Here is a 6725-nt window from a genome sequence, read left to right as displayed (position 1 = left end):
GTGCAGAATTCACGCATGGCTTCTGCATAGTTGCCACAAGTTACGTAACACCATAGCTTAACAATTATCCATTCTAATTTATGATAACACTTATTTAATGAAAGACGGCCTATATCTATACTCACACAAAAGTATGTTTCCAAAATAAAAAAGAACCCATGACGCTTGGAACTCTTCCTTGTGGTGCAGCCTGTTTTCTACAGTGAGTTCGTTAGTTCACTGTACTATGAATGATGCCTGAGAAACTATGGCAGAAATACGGATTTTAAACTTGCCAAAATATGACAAAACTGATCACATCACAAAGTTTATATTTTACCGTACATTTAAAGACAAACGTTAACCAAAACGAAACTTTGACACCTCGTCGAAATTCACACATGAAGTTTTCAAACAAGATATTTTCTGGTTAACATTGATCTTCATACCGTAAATTAAAAACACAGTGCCTTGTTTGAATGACAAATTGGCGTTTTTGATCGAGAGTGCATTTTTTGAGGGTTATTACTAAGCAACCATCCCTTTTATGGCCGTATAACTTTTGTGACGAAGTTTGACCTGATTGTGAAATTTAAACAAGTATGCTGGGATTTTGAAATTTGCACTTTCTTATCGTACCTAGAGCTGTGGGGCCGATTCTCCGCCTTACCGTACCAGGTCATTTAGCGATGATGGGGTTACAAACTTTTCACATTCCTTAGCTGTATAATGAATGCAACACAAAATAAGACATGATATTTTCACCGTGTGGCAGAAACGAATTATTTTGAACTGACACTACGTTAGTTCCAGTTAATCAGCTATATGTATAACTTTAATGTTTATTTACCGTATTTTTTTCTACATTTGTTTTTAACAAACAGAGTTTCTGCTGTACGTCACCACAAATCACTGGAGATAACATCACCGGAGGGCTGTCAGGGCAGCAGCCACTGAGTGAGAGCCCGGATGTGACCTTGATGGAGACCTGTCTGCACGCGAATCACCTTTTCTTCCAACTGGGTTTAGGAATGCCAGTCTTTCCCTACATGATAATGGCTTATATCAAAGGTAAGCTCCTGAGTGCGACGCTTCGCCGTTTATCAGCATTGTCACTAACATTTGTTACTTTTTCACTTTGTTCAGCGCAATGCAGCAACAATCTCCGACACCAGGGCAGCCGTTATTTATTTGTTTGTTTTTTTTTTTCGTATGTATCCACACAGTTTACGGATGATGGGACGAATCAAACCTCCGGCGACTGATAGTTGACATCGTAGACCGGGATTTTTCATGTATAAAATGGGGGCCAGTTTCACGGGTGAAAGTAATCGATGCCTGAACTTAACCACCACCCCTGGGCAGTTAACTAACACATGTCTTAATAAAAATCTGCAGCCAAAAAAGGACTGGATTCGAACCATCGATGAAATGCCTCAGGCAACGAGCGGCTCCCACTGTTGTACGTTTGGCCAAGATTTTTCTTTCATTTAATACCTTTTTGTCACTATTCGTCGAAAAATGAGTATGAAATTAATTTGGTTTAAATGTAATAAAAATTTGCTGATAATTGCAGGACGTAGAAAAAGATTGGGTGTTCATAAGTCCCGAGTTAAAGCAGAACTGTGTAAGTATAACGACTCTTCCCTGTTTAAGTCGGTAACGGCGTACTTCAACGCATGCAATGTTGAGTTGGTGTTATTACTGAACAGAATAAGGGACACCTGTTTATGATTATTAAGCCATTTGTCAGAATATGAAACTGTGTTATTTTGATCGTAAATTGTTATACAATGTTCTGCGACTTTATTGTTTGAAGCTGATATAAAACTGAAAGTGGTATTGACCATTAGCTGAAGAGAAGAAAATGTTAAAATGTGGACGTATGGGCGGGTGTTAAAGATGTAACAGGTTTAATATCTTCCTTATTTATTTTTTCAGATCCTGATTCTTCCAACTCCAAGTCTCTGGCCACATCAGACCTGTTCCTGTCAGCGTTGGACATTCATATGTGAGAAGTGACTTCCAAACATGACTAAGTCCATGATGCTGTTACTTCACAACGCAAAAAACAACAACAAACAATGAATGGTGCTTGTAAAGAGGGGATGATACATAAAATATCTGTTTTAGATGTTCACTTATCTTATCACTTCTTATTCTATCGATGAAAAATACACATATCAAAGATAAAAATTAATAAAGATGAGCGCTGCCTCTACACTAATACAGTAGTTATATGACTTGATTCTTGAATTATGTTGATCGGAAACTGTAGTAACCCTGGGCCTAGTTCTAGAAAACTACAGTAAGTTAGTTGTGGCTACCATACCATCACATGTTAAAACACACGTTTTGACATTGTAGTTGCCATGAACTTATCCTATTGGATCTTTGTGGAACTGGACCAAGGTCAAATGTTCTTAAGGACAATTAGACACTGGTTTGCTAATGGTACCCTATTTTAGCCGCTTTCTGGCAATCTGCTGCTGTTCAAGTGCACCTCGTTATCTGAGTGGGATAAATTGCTCCGTTACTATCTTTTTCACAACGAGTCCCTTTCTAAATAACAGGCTCGCCAGACAAACCACTGGCAAAGTGGTGTCACACCCTCAAATAATGTTAGCTTCCCTTGTGCCGCTATAACGCTTATCTAATCAGTGCAAGTATATAGCTTTTGACTGACAAGTTCTAATGGAATCTTCTGGATGCATTATACCCTTCGTGTGATGAGAGAGTCATTTATTTATGTCTTTAGTTATTTCGTTGGTTTATCACCCCATTCTCAATCATATGTTATACGTATGACATCGCTTTTAACTTAAAGCCGTAACCTAACCAGTGGACTTCCGACGAATGAATAATTAGGTTTATCGACAAAATCATCTAAGCGAATTAGAATTTGTATTGTTTAAGAAGGTACAATCTTCGTCGCCTAACGGTTAGTATAAACGGGTAGGGCAAGTATTGGCTTGCACGGCTCGGTGTCAGTAGATGGTGACTGGGTAAGGCGTAATGTTTGATGTCTTGGGATGGGCAGCAATGTAGAAATTGGGACCTGTCCACCACACAAAGAGACACGATGTGAACGATATAGAAAATGACGTTTAAAGAAAAAAAAGAAACATTAAGGGAACAGAACAATCTTGTGTCCGATTAAGAATTAAATCACAATATCTTCTGAATATTTACATGCATGTATAGTGAAAATCCAATGTATTCCGTTTTAGAATAGAAATTGTATTGAAGGCTTAAATATCCAAAGAAGAAAACAAAACTAGTTGTTGTTTGAATAACGTGACTGTTCCTTCCGGCTGCTACAGTGCAAGGCACTTTTGCTACTAGCGGGTTCCGGATGAAAAATAATAGGCTTGAGAGGTGATCACAGACTGCTCACTTTGTCGTGAAAGCGAAGCCTGATTAGACACATTGATCACCAGGATGTATGTCCGAGTCAATCAGAGGCCCGCCGGAGTTTTAGTTCGTGCGAGAACGTTCTATTATAGTGCAGAGCAGCAAGGCTTAATCTCATTTTGATCATATTTCAGTCCTGCCCTCGAGAAAAAAAGTGTTAATGAATGAATGAGTGATTGAGACTTAATGTCACATCGGCAGCATTATCACCATACCAGGGCGATCCTCAATCTTGACGGGCTTCTTGTGTTTTGAGGTTCTAAGGCTTGACATGTTGACAAAAAGCATTGTGTATTTAACGACAACTGTGTTTACACGTACAAGAGTAGCACGCGGCTTGCGAAGGTTCACTTTCATAGATCTTAACCGGAGAATTTTACTTTTTGATACTTGTCGTTTTGTCTTCTGGGAAAATGTATGAACAATTATTCCTGCACAGTGCAGTTGTAATGTCACCTCTCGTTTCATGAACAACTGTATGAAAAAAACGGAAATAACTGATTGAATTTTAAAAAAATTCCGTTAATTTGTTTAGATACACTTGAGTGAAGTGAATATGAAACAAATATGCAAATTTCAATATTTTGAGTTTAGAGTTTATACATGAATAATTATACAAACATTTTATCCGTTTGCTAAGTGTCTTTACATCCCAGGTTCTTTGATGATTTATCGAAACACATTAGTACAATTCTTTCTAGTATTGTGTTCAATCTATGTTTTATTGATATAAGTTACGAGTGAGACTCCATGGAATGCATGTAAAGAAACCCTTGCCAAAATTCTGAGCAAATTTCGTCTGCAATCCAAATGTTCTATAACACTCAATTCCAGTATTTCCTCTCACGTGACCTGACAAATTACATGTCAGACTAATCGTCCCACGTCTTATCGTCTTCCGCTGCCACACCTTGTACAATTAGTTTTGAAGGATTCCTTACCAACGTCGTTATTGTTGGCATAGGCATAACTTTATTATGAGTCATGGCCCCAGTGTTAAACGCAAAAGTTTAATTAACCCTGCAGTCAGATAGTGTTAAATCTGCCAACGACAAGACAGCATTTCCCACCATTATCAAATGATTCGTTTTGAGCGTGAACGATGTTAGTTGGTTGGCACTGAGTCGAATTCATGCAGTTAATAAGTTACTTATAGTCTTATAATGCATCTTGAAAAAGTCAAAGTGTCATTAGCTATTTTAGAAGTTTACTCGCGCTCTTAGTTAGAGATCTAGCCATTTGGAAGAGCTCGATAATGTTGGCGAAACAGACACCGGGATACGATGCTACGTCCTTGCTAAAACGTCCTGGAGTTAGACATAAACATTTATGGATTACAGGTTTATTAAGCAATGTGTTGCTGCGCACTCTTGAACTGTACCATTATCAGGAAAGTGAAAAGAAACAACAGGGTAGACCGTATATATATATAGAACATCAAGAACATTTAATAAAGTTCGGGTCAGCAACACAGAACTGAGCATTATGTCGGTTCCCTCCCACCACAGTGATGGCCGCCGTTGCATAAGTAAAATATTCCTATGTAAAGCGTAAAGCTCCAATAAAATAAATAAATAGATATGTAACTTTTAAAATGTGACAACATGAGTGATTGGTGTTCAGGATGGGAGCTGGGGATTAAGGAGGTATGTTTAAGTGTTCACTCTCAAAGTAGATTAACTTGTCATCAGCGGTGGACATAAAGTTACCTTGATCTGTGTAGCTTCGGTGAGTGATGTGTGATCTGGATAACTTATTGGCCGTTTGGATTGCTGGTCGCTAATACATGTACTTAACTTACAACTAAAGCGTTGCGCCATACTTTCATAGAATTGTTATCGATTCAGTTTGAGTACTCTCAGTTGGAAAATGCTACCAAGAGCAGATCGTTGAGGTAGTTGTAGCATACTTTTCCAATATATCAGACATTATGTGTGGGCTATAACGGACGAGTATAAATCACGAATGAGTTATAAAGCTGTCACTTTGCCCCATAAACCACAAAGCTCATTATCGAAAGAACAAAATCTTCCTCCATAGGATTCGGAATTAACTTCACCTCAGTTGATAAACACATATGTCACAACAGAAAGATAGATGTATTGTCATAGGATTTGACACTTATGGTGTCGCTCGGGTGTCATTTTATTTAGACATCGGGAATATTTGCCACCGAAGGCTATGATTATTAGCTTGAAAACATCCTTGGACCAATGCATGCTAATAAAACGGCACCTGATCCGCTATGTAGAACTATATATCTTTATGGGGTCGGTTTGTGAACCCTTGTGAGATAAGCCGATTATAACACGAATATTTGAAAGCACTTAATCATATTACTAGTAATCAGGATTACGGTGTCAGGAAAAGCGATTATCCTTGATTCCCGTCGTTCAGTGACAGTGTCTGGGTGTTTATTGAGCACAAAATAACTTTGCAGGCCTGTGTATGTACACCCACGGGGTACAAGGCACAAGAGACTATCTGCCAAAAATAAATTAGCAGATGAGCTTCATACTGGTTATTATAGCCTAGGCGAAAGTTTCGTTTAGTATGTATAATAAGTATTAGTGCTGACGTGAATGATAATGTGCTCTGGAATAACTACATATTCTACTTGGACATAGATTGCTTCATGGCGGAGAGGTTTAAATGGGGAAGTTTATTTTCAATTGCTATGTCCCAAATACGTAGCCTGAACACCATTTGAGAACAGAGAATTTGATTTCGGGACTTTTTTGGTCTTTCGTCCACTCTAGAGATTTGCATTTATCCATCATGACCACCATACTTACCTGACGCCGGCCAGCGTTATGGTGCGAGGAAACTGGGCAAAGCCTGGGGGAACCCACGACCATCCGCAAGTTACTGAGAGACCCTCCCACATACGGCTGGAGAGGAAGGCTGCATCAGCTGAATTTGAACTCATAGCGACCTCACTGGTGAGAGGCTTGTGGGTCATCCCGCCGTGCTGGCACGCTAACCACCTCGGCCTTCACAAGAGGTGGCCGCATCACTTGTACACACACCTAATTAATTTTCATCGTCATACGACTGAGAAATTGTTAAGTACGACGTTAAACCCAAAGCATAGATACATACCTACTCAGTTTGTCCCTGCCACAAGTCCAAATGCAAGTCGAACATTTAGCATTTAGGGTTCGAGAATAAATAGGCCTAACCGTCCAGGGTTGGGAAATAGTAAGCCTTAAAGGCGTATCTGTATGCGTGGCGGGCACTTTACAATGGACAGGAAATGACCCATCCAAGCGCGCATCTGTACCAGATGATTAAGGTCAGAATGCATTCCGCATTATTAATGGGGGTTGACT

At 39.2% G+C, this 6725-nt stretch overlaps 1 long non-coding RNA gene across 1 annotated transcript; it reads left to right on the top strand.

Annotated features, from left to right (window-relative positions):
• Positions 1–869: 869 nt before the first annotated feature.
• On the top strand, positions 870–2082 carry LOC135468993 (uncharacterized). The gene is made up of 3 exons (XR_010444272.1): positions 870–1050; positions 1556–1606; positions 1921–2082. It is a non-coding gene; the product is annotated as an uncharacterized LOC135468993 (long non-coding RNA).
• The last annotated feature ends 4643 nt before the right edge of the window (positions 2083–6725 follow it).

This window comes from Liolophura sinensis, chromosome 1 (assembly GCF_032854445.1).
Source record: "Liolophura sinensis isolate JHLJ2023 chromosome 1, CUHK_Ljap_v2, whole genome shotgun sequence".
NCBI classification, from domain to species: Eukaryota; Metazoa; Mollusca; class Polyplacophora; order Chitonida; family Chitonidae; genus Liolophura; species Liolophura sinensis.
The sequence above is the reverse complement of the archived record's forward strand: the minus strand, read 5'-3'. Positions and strand labels throughout refer to the sequence as shown.